This window comes from Procambarus clarkii, chromosome 79, assembly GCF_040958095.1.
Source record: "Procambarus clarkii isolate CNS0578487 chromosome 79, FALCON_Pclarkii_2.0, whole genome shotgun sequence".
Classification (NCBI taxonomy): Eukaryota; Metazoa; Arthropoda; class Malacostraca; order Decapoda; family Cambaridae; genus Procambarus; species Procambarus clarkii.
In genome coordinates, this window is record NC_091228.1 from 9,037,380 (window position 1) to 9,051,958 (window position 14,579).

Here is a 14,579-nt window from a genome sequence, read left to right on the forward strand (position 1 = left end):
TCTCTCTCTCTCTCTCTCTCTCTCTCTCTCTCTCTCTCTCTCTCTCTCTCTCTCTCTCTCTCTCTCTCTCTCTCTCTCTCTCTCTCTCTCTCTCTCTCTCCAGACCACGGAAGAAGAATTGAAACAGGAATTTCCTTAAGTATTTTCGTATTAATACATCTTCAGAAGGAGTGATTTACAGGTCAAGAATTTTACATATATAGGCAGGAGAGAGTGGTGGAGTGAGGTGAGGTACAATGACAAATGAATGGGAATTAGGTGGACACAAATATGAGCCGCATGAGAACTGCAGAAGGCCTATTGGCCAATACGAGGCATCTCCTATTCATACCCACCAATGGACCCACACATGGATAATAATAGCATAAGATAGTAAATATTTACAATGAATTAGTGAGACAAATGTGTATCAATGATCCTACTCAAATCGCCCTCTAATTGATCTATCGAAAATGGATCCAAGTTATATAAACCACTGCTAACGTTCAAATTACTTTCTTTTGTAATCTGTGGCAAAGCAGATTCAATTATGTTATTGTTATAAGTGCTTTTACAATTCATTATTGAAGAAGCCATCTCCCAATCAATTTGGTGAGCATCTGCTGACAGATGAACAAACAAAGCATTAGACAATTGGCCGTGTCTTACAGAGTATTTATATTGCGAAATTCTACATTTCAAATTTTTAGATGTTTGCCCAACATAGAATTTATTACAGTCTTTACAATGTATTTTATATATGACACAATTATCACTACGAGGACTGTTTCTAACTAATAGCTTACCAACAGTATTTTCGTAGCTAAACAATACATGTATATCAAAACGTTTCAAGGCCTTGACAATATTCTCAAACACAGAGAAATATGGTAAACATAACACATTCTTTGGGCGAATATTTTTTCTGCATATATTATTATAATATGTACGACGTGCTTTGCTACGGCAAACTTCCAAAAAACTCAGTTGGTAACAAAGCTTGAGACCAATCGAATCAATATTCTTAAACTCTTCATCTAAGAATTCTGGACTCACAACTCGAAGAGCTCTTAGATACATTGAAGAAAAAATAGAGTTTTTTCACATTGTATCTATGCCTTGAAAAATAATGAACATAAGATAAATTATTCGTAGGTTTTCTGTAGATACTAAACTTTAGTGAAAAATTTTCCCTGTGAATAAGTACATCTAGGAATGGCAAACATTTATCAATTTCAGTCTCCACAGTAAATTTTATAGCGGTGACTTGATCATTAAAGTTTGGCTACAAATTCGTCAGTGTTTACATCTGTAGGCCATATACACAAAATATCAACAACATATCTAAACCATGGAATGATTCCAGGGGTAATTTTTGAGACAAATTTCTTTTCGAAGAACTCCATGTACAAGTTTGAAAGCAATGGCGATAAAGGATTCCCCATTGCCATTCCAAAAGTCTGTAAATAATTCTCATTATTAAAGGTAAATGTACATTCTTTAATGCACAACTTAACAAGATTGACAATAATATCAGCAGAAAGAGGTAAAATATGATTCATTAGTTCACGAGCAAGATAATCAAGAATATCATCAACCGGTACCTTTGTAAACAAAGAACAAACGTCAAAATTGATTAACTTTATATCAGGAGTAACAGGAATACTATTAAATTTGTTAACTAATTCAAGAGAATTAGTCAAATGAGAAGAGGAAATAGTTCCTAACAATGGGGACAAGATTTTGGTGAGCCATATAGAAAGCTTGTAAGAAATGGATCCCACGGAACTGGTCAGTAGAGACGTTGAGGTAACTCACCGGGTCAGTATAGAGATTGAGGTAACTCACTGGGTCAGTAGAGACGTAGTGGTAACTCACCGGGTCAGTAGAGACGTTGAGGTAACTCCCCCTGGTCAGTAGAGAGGTTGAGGTAACTCACCGGGTCAGTAGAGACGCTGAGGTAACTCACCGGGTTAGTAGAGACGCTGAGGTAACTCACCGGGTTAGTACAGACGCTGAGGTAACTCACCGGGTTAGTAGAGACGCTGAGGTAACTCACCGGGTCAGTAGAGACGCTGAGGTAACTCAACGGGTCAGTATAGAGATTGAGGTAACTCACCGGGTCAGCAGAGACGCTGAGGTAACTCACCGGGTCAGCAGAGATGCTGAGGTAACTCACCGGGTTAGTAGAGACGCTGAGGTAATTCACCGGGTCAGTAGAGACGCTGAGGTAACTCACTGGGTCAGCAGAGACGCTGAGGTAACTCACCGGGTCAGTAGAGACGCTGAGGTAACTCACCGGGTCCGTAGAGACGCTGAGGTAACTCACCGGGTCAGTAGAGATGCTGAGGTAACTCAACGGGTCAGTATTGAGATTGAGGTAACTCACCGGGTCAGCAGAGATGCTGAGGTAACTCACCGGGTTAGTAGAGACGCTGAGGTAACTCACCGGGTCAGTAGAGACGCTGAGGTAACTCACCGGGTCAGCAGAGACGCTGAGGTAACTCACCGGGTCAGTAGAGACGCTGAGATAACTCACCGGGTCAGTAGAGACGCTGAGGTAACTCACCGGGTCAGCAGAGACGCTGAGGTAACTCACCGGGTCAGTAGAGACGCTGAGGTAACTCACCGGGTCAGTAGAGACGTTGAGGTAACTCTCCGGGTCAGTAGAGACGCTGAGGTCACTCACCGGGTCAGTAGAGACGCTGAGGTAACTCACCGGGTCAGTAGAGACGCTGAGGTAACTCACCGGGTCAGCAGAGACGCTGAGGTAACTCACCGGGTCAGTAGAGACGCTGAGGTAACTCACCGGGTCAGTAGAGACGCTGAGGTAACTCACCGGGTCAGTAGAGACGCTGAGGTAAGGTCCGGTGAGAGTGAGGATCCTGAACTTGACATTCTGGCTGGGCTCGTACAGGTACTTGTCCGTCTGGACGAAGGTGATGTCGCTGGTGCTCTTGAGGGTGAGAGAAACGGTGCGGGTGAGCTTGGCGCCGCCCACCACGCCCGCCACGTGTAGTGAGTGGGTGTACACCGAGGAACTCGGCACCGACACGTCGTAGCACGAACCTGTCCTTCCTGGAACACTGAACAGTAACTCTAGTTGTTATATATATATTTATTATGTGTTTAAACTTTGTATTCTTGATATGGAAATAATGCGTATATAACATTTAATCAACAACAGGGTGTCGATTTGTGGAACCAAGAGTGGCCACTAGACGCCCCGTCACGAGGACATGTTTGTCAACTTAAAAATGTGACTTTGGTGATTGTTTCCACTTTCCTCGTGGTGTACTAACCTGCTGGAATGTATAGAGTGGTCTGGGGAATGATGGTAATGTTCCGCTCCTCAGGCAGCTGCTGGTAGTCGTAGGCAGTGACTGCTACCGTCAGTTTCCCAGCTGGAGCTGACGGGTCGTCCACGACCACACACAGCTGGGCGGTTGTTCCTGCCTCCCACTGCTTGGGCGTGGTGACCACGTAGCCTCTGTGGGGGGCACGGCGAGCTGTTAGTTCTTGCCTATCTCCACCATAATGAACACCAACTCAAACGGAAGCAAATTTGTGTAGGTTGTGTATCAATACATATAAATTAATACAAGCATGCCTAATGCCAGGCAATAATTATTTATTGGCATTAATTAATGCCAATCATTAATTATCATATATAAAAAATAATTCTAGCCAGATGTAGAGACAAGTGTAATCTTGGTACTAGGAAAGGGACTCCAGTATTGACTTATAAACCGGGAAAATATCTGTGAAGAATAAAAATGGTCGAATAACAGGAGTCGGTCGGCCGAGCGGACAGCACGCGGGACTTGTGATCCTGGGTTCGATCCCAGGCGCCGGCGAGAAACAATGGGCAGAGTTTCTTTCACCCTATGCCCCTGTTACCTAGCAGTAAAATAGGTACCTGGGTGTTAGTCAGCTGTCACGGGCTGCTTCCTGGGGGTGGAGGCCTGGTCGAGGACCGGGCCGCGGGGACACTAAAAAGCCCCGAAATCATCTCAAGATGGTTACTTTTCCATATCCTGCCAATTTAAACTAAACTGTGTTCGCCCTTTAGTTTACTCTCAACCTCCGTCGTTCACACCAACTACTAAACATCTGCCACAACGGTCAGTGTGTCCTCATGACGCACATATTGTCTCATCAACACCTGTTTAATCCCACCTTTCTCAAAATAATATTGAAAACTATAAATATTTGAAGTTAATTTAAAACTCTCTTTAATCAACCAACATTATACAGGACTCTTGACCTGTCGTTATGTGGTATTTATGTTCTTTTATTCTCCCATGGTGATGTTTGTCAGTTTGTCCCACAAATAATTTATTGCAAGTTTTATAAAGGATTTTCTTAGCATCAATTATACGTATTAAGTGTTTTATTTATGAAATTAAATTTCCTAAATGCTATATTCATAAACATTTATTTAGACATTTCATTAACATTTTCATGAAATGCTAGAATTAATATTTATTACTTTGTAATCTCTATCAAACTTAAGGCATTTTCTGAAACTTTTCAATTTTTACTATTTAATAAAATACTTTACTATTTAAATAAAATATTTAGAGTATTTTAAGGTGAATTCGTTTGTGAGAAGATGTAATTGGTTGTCCAATATTACGCTGATGGGATTGGTTCAGACATGACTCATATATTCTCAGGAGAGAAAAATCTTAGACAGTAATAATCTTGTGTTGATATAAGTTCGGACTGGACTTAGACAAAACAATCTTGTATCATTGCTGGTGACAACAACAATGTGATTACTGAAATTCAGTCAAGTTCCCTTGTCCCTGATGTCCCCTGCATACAGCTATGGTACCTGCAGTACTGCTTAACACCTTGTCGTCCCCTGCATACAGCTATGGTACCTGCAGTACTGCTTGACACCTTGTCGTCCCCTGCATACTGCTATGGTACCTGCAGTACTGCTTGACACCTTGTCGTCCCCTGCATACTGCTATGGTACCTGCAGTACTGCTTGACACCTTGTCGTCCCCTGCATACAGCTATGGTACCTGCAGTACTGCTTGACCTTGTCCCTGGTACCATGGCAGGTACTACTATGGTAACTGCTGTCCTCCATAGCACCGCTACCTTTCTGAGAATCTTGTCTGCTCTTTACTAATATGTAGGATTGCCAGAGAGACAACGTTTAAATTCTTCTGTATAAATTTAAGTAGAGATTCTTTAATCTTATAGTTTTTGATATCTCTGAGATGTTCCGATAGATATGATAGCGCTTGGCACAGCCATCATGTCAGGGGGAAGTCATGATACATTCGAAACACGTAACTAAGAGGACCAATGGAAGGAGACCAGGAACGTGCCGGGTCACCTAGTCTGCTTCCTGATTGGTCAACACTCAGGACTCACTGCTCAGACAGTTACAGTCTTTGAGCGAACTGAGGTCCGTGAGATGACTCAAATCTGAGGGTTAGAGTAGCGGCAGTCTTCGCGAGAGAGGAGTACCCGACAACCCTGAAGCACAGGTCTGGCTCACACCTACAGCCATTCTGTGTCCACACAGGTAGTCAAGGTCAGCTGACTCTTGACGGGTGAATGGTGACCGCTGACTGCAAAAATAGTGCCCAAACTGGTAGTCAAATACAGCTGAATGATATTCATTTCACTCATTCTACTCGGATTTTCAAACCGAGTAAAGCTTGACTTACTTCAAATATACTCGGTCAGCCAATAACTACCAGCGAACACAGTAACTATTCTACCATCGTCGAGACCAAGACAACATCCGGCATACTGACCCGAAACGAACCGTGTGTTGGGGGGGGGGGAGGGAGAGAGGAACGGTGTGTGGGGGAGACAGGAACGGTGTGTGGGAGGAGACAGGAACGGTGTGTGGAGGGAGACAGGAACGGTGTGTGTTGGGGGGAGACAGGAACGGTGTGTGGGGGGAGACAGGAACGGTGTGGGGGGAGACAGAAACGGTGTGTGGGGGAAAAGACAGGAACGGTGTGTGTGAGGGAGACAGGAACGGTGTGTGGAGAGACAGGAACGGTGTGTGGGGAGAGACAGGAAGGGTGTGTGGAGGGAGACAGGAACGGTGTGTGTGGGGGAGAGAGAGGAACGGTGTGTGGGGAGAGACAGGAACGGTGTGTGTGGAGAGACAGGAACGGTGGGTGTGGGGGAGAGTCAGGAACGGTGTGTTGAGGGAGAGACAGGAACGGTGTGTGGAGAGGAGACAGGAACGGTGTGTGGGGGAGACAGGAATGGTGTGTGGGGGGAGAGACAGGAACGGTGTGTAGGGGAGACAAAAACGGTGTGTGGGGGGACACGAACGGTGTGTGGGGGAGAGACAGGAAAGGTGTGTGGTGGGGGAAGATAGGAACGGTGTGGTGGGGGGAGACAGGAACGGTGTGTGGGGGAGACAGAAAGGGTGTGTGTGTGGGGGGGGGGAGACAGGAACGGTGTGTGGGGGAGACAAGAACGGTGTGTGGGGAGACAGGAACGGTGTGGGGTGGGGAAAGACAGGAACAGTGTGTGTGAGAGAGACAGGAACGGTGTATGTGGGAGACAGGAACGGTGTATGTGGGGGAGACAGGAACCGTGTGTGGAGGAGACAGGAACGGTGTGTGGGGGAGACAGGAACGGTGTGTGGGGGGAAGAGACAGGAACGGTGTGTGGGGGAGAGAGGAACAGTGTGGGTGGAAGAGACAGGAACGGTGTGTGGTGGGGAAAGACAGGAACGGTGTGTGTGGGAGAGACAGGAACGGTGTGTGGGGAGGGAGACAGGAACGGTGTATGTGGGGGAGACAGGAACTGTGTGGGTGGGAGAGACAGGAACGGTGTGTGGTGGGGAACGACAGGAACGGTGTGTGTGTGGGAGACAGGAACGGTGTGTGGTGGGGAAAGACAGGAACGGTGTATGTGGGAGAGACAGGAACGGTGTGTGGGGGAGACAGGAACGGTGTATGTGGGGGAGACAAAAACGGTGTTGGGGGAGACAGGAACGGTGTGTAGGGGAGACAGGAACGGTGTGATGGGGAAGAGACAGGAACGGTGTATGGGCGGAGAAAAGAACGGTGTCTGGGGGAGACAGGAACGGTGTGTGGGGGAGACAGAAATGGTGTGTGGGAGAGACAGGAACGGTGTGTGGGGGAGTCAGGAACGGTGTCTGGGTGAGACAGGAACGGTGTGTGGGTGTAAGAGTGCAAGTATTTTGCACTCTTTCATGTATAATTGTGAATTGTAATTGTGGGTGGGTGTGTGTATGTATGCGTATGTGCATGTTGGGGTTGTGCGAGATGGTATGAGGTGAGCTGTTGACTAGCTTCTATCCGCTGACATGGCATTACTTATCAAAGAGCCGGTTGTAGTGGCTTAGGAGAGTACGCACTCCTGGCTTGGCCAGCGAGGTGTGTTGAGCAGTGAGAGTGGAACCTTTGTAAGGGAGAGTACATCCAACCAGCTCCTCCATCCGGGTGGGAGATTAGCCATCATCCATCCCTGGGTGACCTTGTTAGTGAGGTAAGAGTGTCAGTAATGCATTGTTTTAATTGAGTGTAGTAGTGTTGACGAGCTGGTGGAGTCTGAACCATTTAGCCATGTATGGTGTGGGCGTGTATGGAGAGGGTGATCCCCCCCACCTTTTAATTTGGTTAATATTGTATTAAATAATAGAATGTCAAAGTGTTAAATATCAATTGATGGAAATTGAAAAAAATTGTTAATAAATTTCTATGTGTAGAAGAACAAGCTTGGCTTTTGTTTAGTCCTCTTTTTGTGTAATAACCCATATCCATTGTAATAACCCACTGACCTCTATGATCGTCTCTCGTGATCGTAATCGTTCGCTATCCCTGTTGTAATTCTCTTTCTCTCTTCACTCAATACCCCAGCTTAACACTGTTACAGTCCAGTATGACCCCTCACTGAACTGCCACATATATCAGAGGAATATTAAATGAGGAAGATACATCAAGGACAAGGGGTATAAATTTAAAAAAAAAAATATAAAAATCATTAAACACTGCCACCACCTTCCCGACCAACCATATCTGAATGTGTCTATCACCGATCCCCCAGGAAGGCAAGGAATCAGTAATCATGGGACTCCCGGGTAATATGAATTTCAGTAATAAGTTTTGGGAAATTAGTTTGTTTAATTTACGTTACTTATTTAAATCCAAGGACAACTTTAGTATCTATTAACTGTAGGAGAACATGGAAGTTTCCAATTCAACACATAAAAATGACAGAGTAGAGAAATATATCACAGGGGAGTTAAGTGAATACCACTGGACAAGTTATACGATTTATTTTATGAAACATGTAAATTAAAACAATTTGAGCATATACCCTATTCTATTCTATTAACCTAGAGGCACAATGGATATCTACTGAGGACATGAGATTAAAGTGCACAATACCTTAATATCGCACTGAGGCCACGATGTTGATGGCTGCCCTCAGCCCCTAGGATGCGGGCTTGCGGCCCCTTTTATTCCACACACTCCCGAGACACACTAATCAAATTTTATTTTACCAGCTTATTGCTGGGAAGGATTACTCCTCCCACCATCTAATACAGCCCCAGGGCTCCACCCATTATTTTGGCAAAGGTCAACCATTTAACACTTAGGCCTGAGGTCTGGCTCTCTAGGGCCAATAAGGACTTGGCCCTTATCTCCCGCCAATCACCTTCCCTGATCTGCCGTGGAAGAATACATGAATTCCTGAAGATTTAGTCAGCTCTCCCCAGCTATTAGAAAGGAAACAAGGCGCCTCTGTGGAGCCCAGTGCACCTGCGAGCAATGTTTACCAATTGATAAATTATGTTCAAGCCTGTCTTCTCCAAGATAAAGGGTAGGGACATTTGACTCGCCTGGTATGGGGAAGGGAACGGTGAGAAGGGAAAGAGAGGGACTTGAGAGGGGGATGGAAAGGGGAAATCTGAGTGGGGGAAGTTGAGTTGGGGAAGCCAAAGGTATCACGAGGCAAGACCACCCTCAGGTCAACCTCTTTGTCCTTGACAAATGGGCGACAGGGGGGGGGTGAAAGGGGGGAGACGAATGACGGCCAAGAAGAAAGGAGAAAGGGAGAAGGAAGGAGGGGAGAAGGGAGAACCAATGATCTGAGCCCCAGATCATTACATTTGAATCAAAGTTCCCTCCAGTAAGAAATAAGGCTAGAGAGATATCTAGATGAACACGTGAGAGGTGGGGGAGACAGGAACGGTGTGTGGGGGAGACAGGAACGGTGTGGGGGGGGGAAGACAGGAATGATGTGTGGGGGAGACAGGAACGGTGTGTGGTGGGAGAAAGGAACGGTGTTTATGGGAGACAGGAACGGTGTGGGGGGAGACAGAAGCGGTGTGTGTGGGAGACAGGAACGGTGTGGAGGGGTGACAGGAACACCTTAGTCAGTCGTCTCTTCTATTAGCCAGCCCCGGGTGCGGCGAATCCCGTTTCTGCCACTCCACAGGAAGACAGTAGAACACTTCACAGTTCTCTTCCGGCGGCGGCTCACTGCTTCCGTAAAGCAGACTGGTGTAGTGATCTTGGCTGCCCAGGGTAGACTGACCTCGTATCACAGCAGCCCTACGTCGGCTCTGTAAATACAGACACTTCATCAGTACACTGGGACACTAGGAAATAGCACTTACGGACCCTGCATAAACGTACACCTTTTCGCTCAATAAATGCGCTGATTTTCTAGGCGCCACCTCAACAGAGGTCAGCCCCAGCTACCTCTCGAGTCTGGCTGGTATAGTCCTGTCACTAATAAATGGCGTCGTCCAAGTTGTGGAGGTTTCGGGAGCAGACTCACAGATGGCGTTGATGTCGCTGCTCCACGCTCCGACGGTAGAGTCGGGTTCGTTCGTTCCTATCTCTCATCCACACACCGTTCCTCTCTCTCCCCCACACACCGTTCGTCTCCCCTTACACCGTTCCTTTCTCCCCCCACACACCGTTCCTGTCTCTCCCCCACACACCGTTCGTCTCCCCTTACACCGTTCCTGTCTCCCCCCACACACCGTTCCTGTCTCTCCCCCTCACACCGTTCGTCTCCCCTTACACCGTTCCTGTCTCCCCCCACACACCATTCCTGTCTCCCCTAAACACCGTTCCTGTCTCCCCCACCTCTCACGTGTTCATCTAGATATCTCTTTAGCCTTATTTCTTACTAGAGGGAACTTTGATTAAAAAAGATGACTAAACAATAGCCAAGTTTATTCTTCTACACACAGAAATTTATTAACAAATTATTTCAATTTCCATCAATTGATCTTTAACACTTTGACATTCTATTATTTAATACAATATTGACCAAATTAAAAGGGGGGGGGGATCACCCACTCCATACACGCCCAAACCATACATAGCTAAATGGTTCCGACTCCACTAGCTAGTCAACACTACTACACCCAATAAAGACAATGCATTACTGACACTCATACCTCACTAACAAGTTCACCCAGGGGTGGGTGATGACAAATTTACCCGCCCGGATGTAGGAGCTGGTTGGATGTACTCTCCCTTGCAAAGGTTCCACTCTCACTGCTCAACACACCTCTTTGGCCAAGCCAGGAGTGAGTATTCTCCCAAGTCTCCACAACGGGCTCTTTGATAAGTACTGCCATGTCAGCGGATTGAAGCTAGTCAACACCTCACCTCATACCATCTCGCACCACCCCAACATGCACATACGCATATATACACACACCCACCCACAATTACAACTCACAATTATACATGAAAGAGTGCAAAATACTTGCACTGTTACACCCACACACCGTTCCTGTCTCCCGCAGACACCGTTCCTGTCTCTCCCACATACACCGTTCCTGTCTCCCCCACACACCGTTTCTGTCTCCCCCACATAAACCGTTCCGTTCTCCCTCAAACACCGTTCCTGTCTCTTCCCCCACACACCGTTTCTGTCTCCCCCACATACACCGTTCCTGTCTCCCCCACACACCGTTTCTGTCTCCCCCACATAAACCGTTCCTGTCTCCCTCAAACAGCGTTCCTGTCTCTTCCCCCACACACCGTTCCTGTCTTCCCTACACACAGTTTCTGTCTCCTCCACACACAGTTCCTGTCTCCCCCACACACCGTTCCTGTCTCCCCCACACACCGTTCCTGTCTCCCCCACACACCGTTCCTGTCTCCCCCACACACCGTTCCTGTCTCCCCCACACACCGTTCCTGTCTCCCGCACACACTGTTCTTGTCTCCCCCATACACTGTTCCTGTCTCTTCCCCAACACACTGTTCCTGTCTTCCCCACACACACCGTTCCTGTCTCCCACACACTCTGTTTCTGTCTCCCCCACACACACCGTTCCTGTCTCCCCCACACAGTTCCTGTCTCTCCCACACACACCGTTCCAGTCTTTTCTCACCACACACCTTTCCTGTCTCTCCTACACATACTACTCCTCCTACTGACACTCCTACTGTCTTCCTGTGGAGTGGCAGAAACGGGATTCGCCGCACCCGGGGCTGGCTAATAGAAGAGACGACTGACTAAGGTGCTGAAGAGGAGAGTAACCAGCGAGTTACACGAAGCTTCTGCCTAGGGCTTGCTACCCTAGTATTTGCACGTGAAGTGGCCCAGCAACGCGAAGCTGAAGGTATCTGCCATCACCGGGCTGGACTGTGATTGTGGGCCTTCACGTGGAAGCTCTTAGTGAGACTGTGGTTTGGCTGGCCAGTGGCCAGGGGTAGACTCATTGTTTCCCGGTACCTGCTAAGGATCGTACTACGGATGAGGAAACACGATAGCTTACAAGACTGAAACGCCAGCATCGAAGAGCGCTTAGTGTTCCATGAGACGCTTTTGTACATATTAGGTGTACTAATTCTTTTGTTAGGATTATTTACGAGGTGATGGAAAAAGTTATCATATGTAAAAAATATCGACATTTTATGAAGTGTATTTTGTTTTACATGCATTACCGAGCTCACTCCTTGAAAGCCACTACTTACTTGGGACCGGATACCAGAACATTAGAACCACCCGAAAAGAACCCTGATGCGACCCATTGTGGCCGTAACAGGGGGGGGGACAGGAACGGTGTGTGGTGGGAGAGACAGGAACGGTGTGTGTGTGGGAGACAGGAACGGTATGTTGGGAGACAGGAATGGTGTGGGGTGGGAGACAGGAACGGTGTGGGAGAGAGAGAGGAACGATGTGGGGGGAGACTGGAACGGTGTGTGGATGAGAGACAGGAACGGTGTGTGGATGAGTGACAGGAATGGTGTGTGGATGAGAGACAGGAACAGTGTGTGGATGAGAGACAGGAACAGTGTATGGGGAAGGCAGGAACGGTGTGTGTTGGGGAAAGACAGGAACGGTGTGTGTGGGAGAGACAGGAACGGCGTGCGGTGGGAGAGAGGAACGGTGTGGGGGGAGACAGGAACGGTGTGTGGGGGAGACAGGAACGGTGTGTGGGGGGAGACAGGAATGGTGTGTGAGGAAGAGAGGAACGGTGTGTGTGGGAGAGACACAAACGGTGTGTGGGGGGAGAAAGGAACTATGTGTGGGGGAGAGAGGAACGGTGTGTGTGGGAGAGACAGGAACGGTGTGTGGGGGAAAGACAGGAACGGTGTTGGGGGAGACAGGAACGGTGTATGTGGGGGAGACAGGAACGGTGTATGGTGGGGGAAGACAGGAACAGTGTGTGTGGGAGAGACAGGAACGGTGTTGGGGGAGACTGGAACGGTGTTGGGGGAGACTGGAACGGTGTGTGGATGAGAGACAGGAACGGTGTGTGGGGGAGACAGGAACGGTGTGTGTGGGAGAGACAGGAACGGTGTGTGGGGGAGACAGGAACGGTGTGTTGTGGGGAAAGACAGGAACGGTGTGTGTGGGAGAGACAGGAACGGTGTGTGGTGGGGAAAGACTGAAACGGTGTGTATGGGAGAGACAGGAACTGTGTGGGGAAGACAGGAACGGTGTATGTGGGGGAGACAGGAACGGTGTGTGTGGGGGAGACAGGAACGGTGTGTGTGGGGGGAGACAGGAACGGTGTGTGGGAGGACACAGGAACGGTGTGTGTGGGAGAGAGGAACGGTGTGTGGTGGGGAAAGACAGGAACGGTGTGTGTAGGAGAGACAGGAACGGTGTGTGGTGGGGAAAGACTGAAACGGTGTGTATGGGAGAGACAGGAACTGTGTGGGGAAGACAGGAACGGTGTATGTGGGGGAGACAGGAACGGTGTGTGTGGGGGAGACAGGAACGGTGTGTGTGGGGGGAGACAGGAACGGTGTGTGCGGGAAGAGACACGAACAGTGAGTGGTGGGGAAAGACAGAAACGATGTGTGGGGGGACACAGGAACGGTGTGTGGGGGAGAGAGAAACGGTGTGTGTAGGAGAGACAGGAACGGTGTGTGGTGGGGAAAGACAGGAACGGTATGTGTAGGAGAGACAGGAAAGGTGTGTGGTGAGAAAAGACTGGAACGGTGTGTGTGGGAGAGACAGGAACTGTGTGGGGGAGACAGGAACGGTGTGTGTGGGGGAGACAGAAACAGAGTGTGTGGGAGACAGGAACGGTGTGTGTGGGGAAGACAGGAACAGTGTGTTGGGGAAGAGACAGGAACAGTGTATGGGGGAGACAAGAACAGTGTGTGCGGGAGACAGGAACGGTGTGTGGGGGAGACAGGAACGGTGTGTGGGGGAGACAGGAACGGTGTGTGGGGGAGACAGGAACGGTGTGTGGGGGAGACAGGAACGGTGTGTGGGGGAGACAGGAACGGTGTGTGGGGGAGACAGGAACTGTGTGTGGAGGAGACAGAAACTGTGTGTAGGGAAGACAGGAACGGTGTGTGGGGGAAGAGACAGGAACGCTGTTTGAGGGAGACAGGAACGGTTTATGTGGGGGAGACAGAAACGGTGTGTGGGGGAGACAGGAACGGTGTATGTGGGGGAGACAGAAACGGTGTGTGGGGGAAGAGACAGGAACGGTGTTTGAGGGAGAACGGAACGGTTTATGTGGGGGAGACAGAAACGGTGTGTGGGGGAGACAGGAACGGTGTATGTGGGAGAGACAGGAACGGTGTCTGCGGGAGACAGGAACGGTGTGTGGGTGTAACAGTGCAAGTATTTTGCACTCTTTCATGTATAATTGTGAGTTGTAATTGTGGGTGGGTGTGTGTATATATGCGTATGTGCATGTTGGGGTGGTGCGAGATGGTATGAGGTGAGGTGTTGACTAGCTTCAATCCGCTGACATGGCAGTACTTATCAAAGAGCCCGTTGTGGAGACTTGGGAGAATACTCACTCCTGGCTTGGCCAAAGAGGTGTGTTGAGCAGTGAGAGTGGAACCTTTGCAAGGGAGAGTACATCCAACCAGCTCCTACATCCGGGCGGGTAAATTTGTCATCACCCACCCCTGGGTGAACTTGTTAGTGAGGTATGAGTGTCAGTAATGCATTGTCTTTATTGGGTGTAGTAGTGTTGACTAGCTAGTGGAGTCGGAACCATTTAGCTATGTATGGTTTGGGCGTGTATGGAGTGGGTGATCCCCCCCCCCCCTTTAATTTGGTCAATATTGTATTAAATAATAGAATGTCAAAGTGTTAAAGATCAATTGATGGAAATTGAAATAATTTGT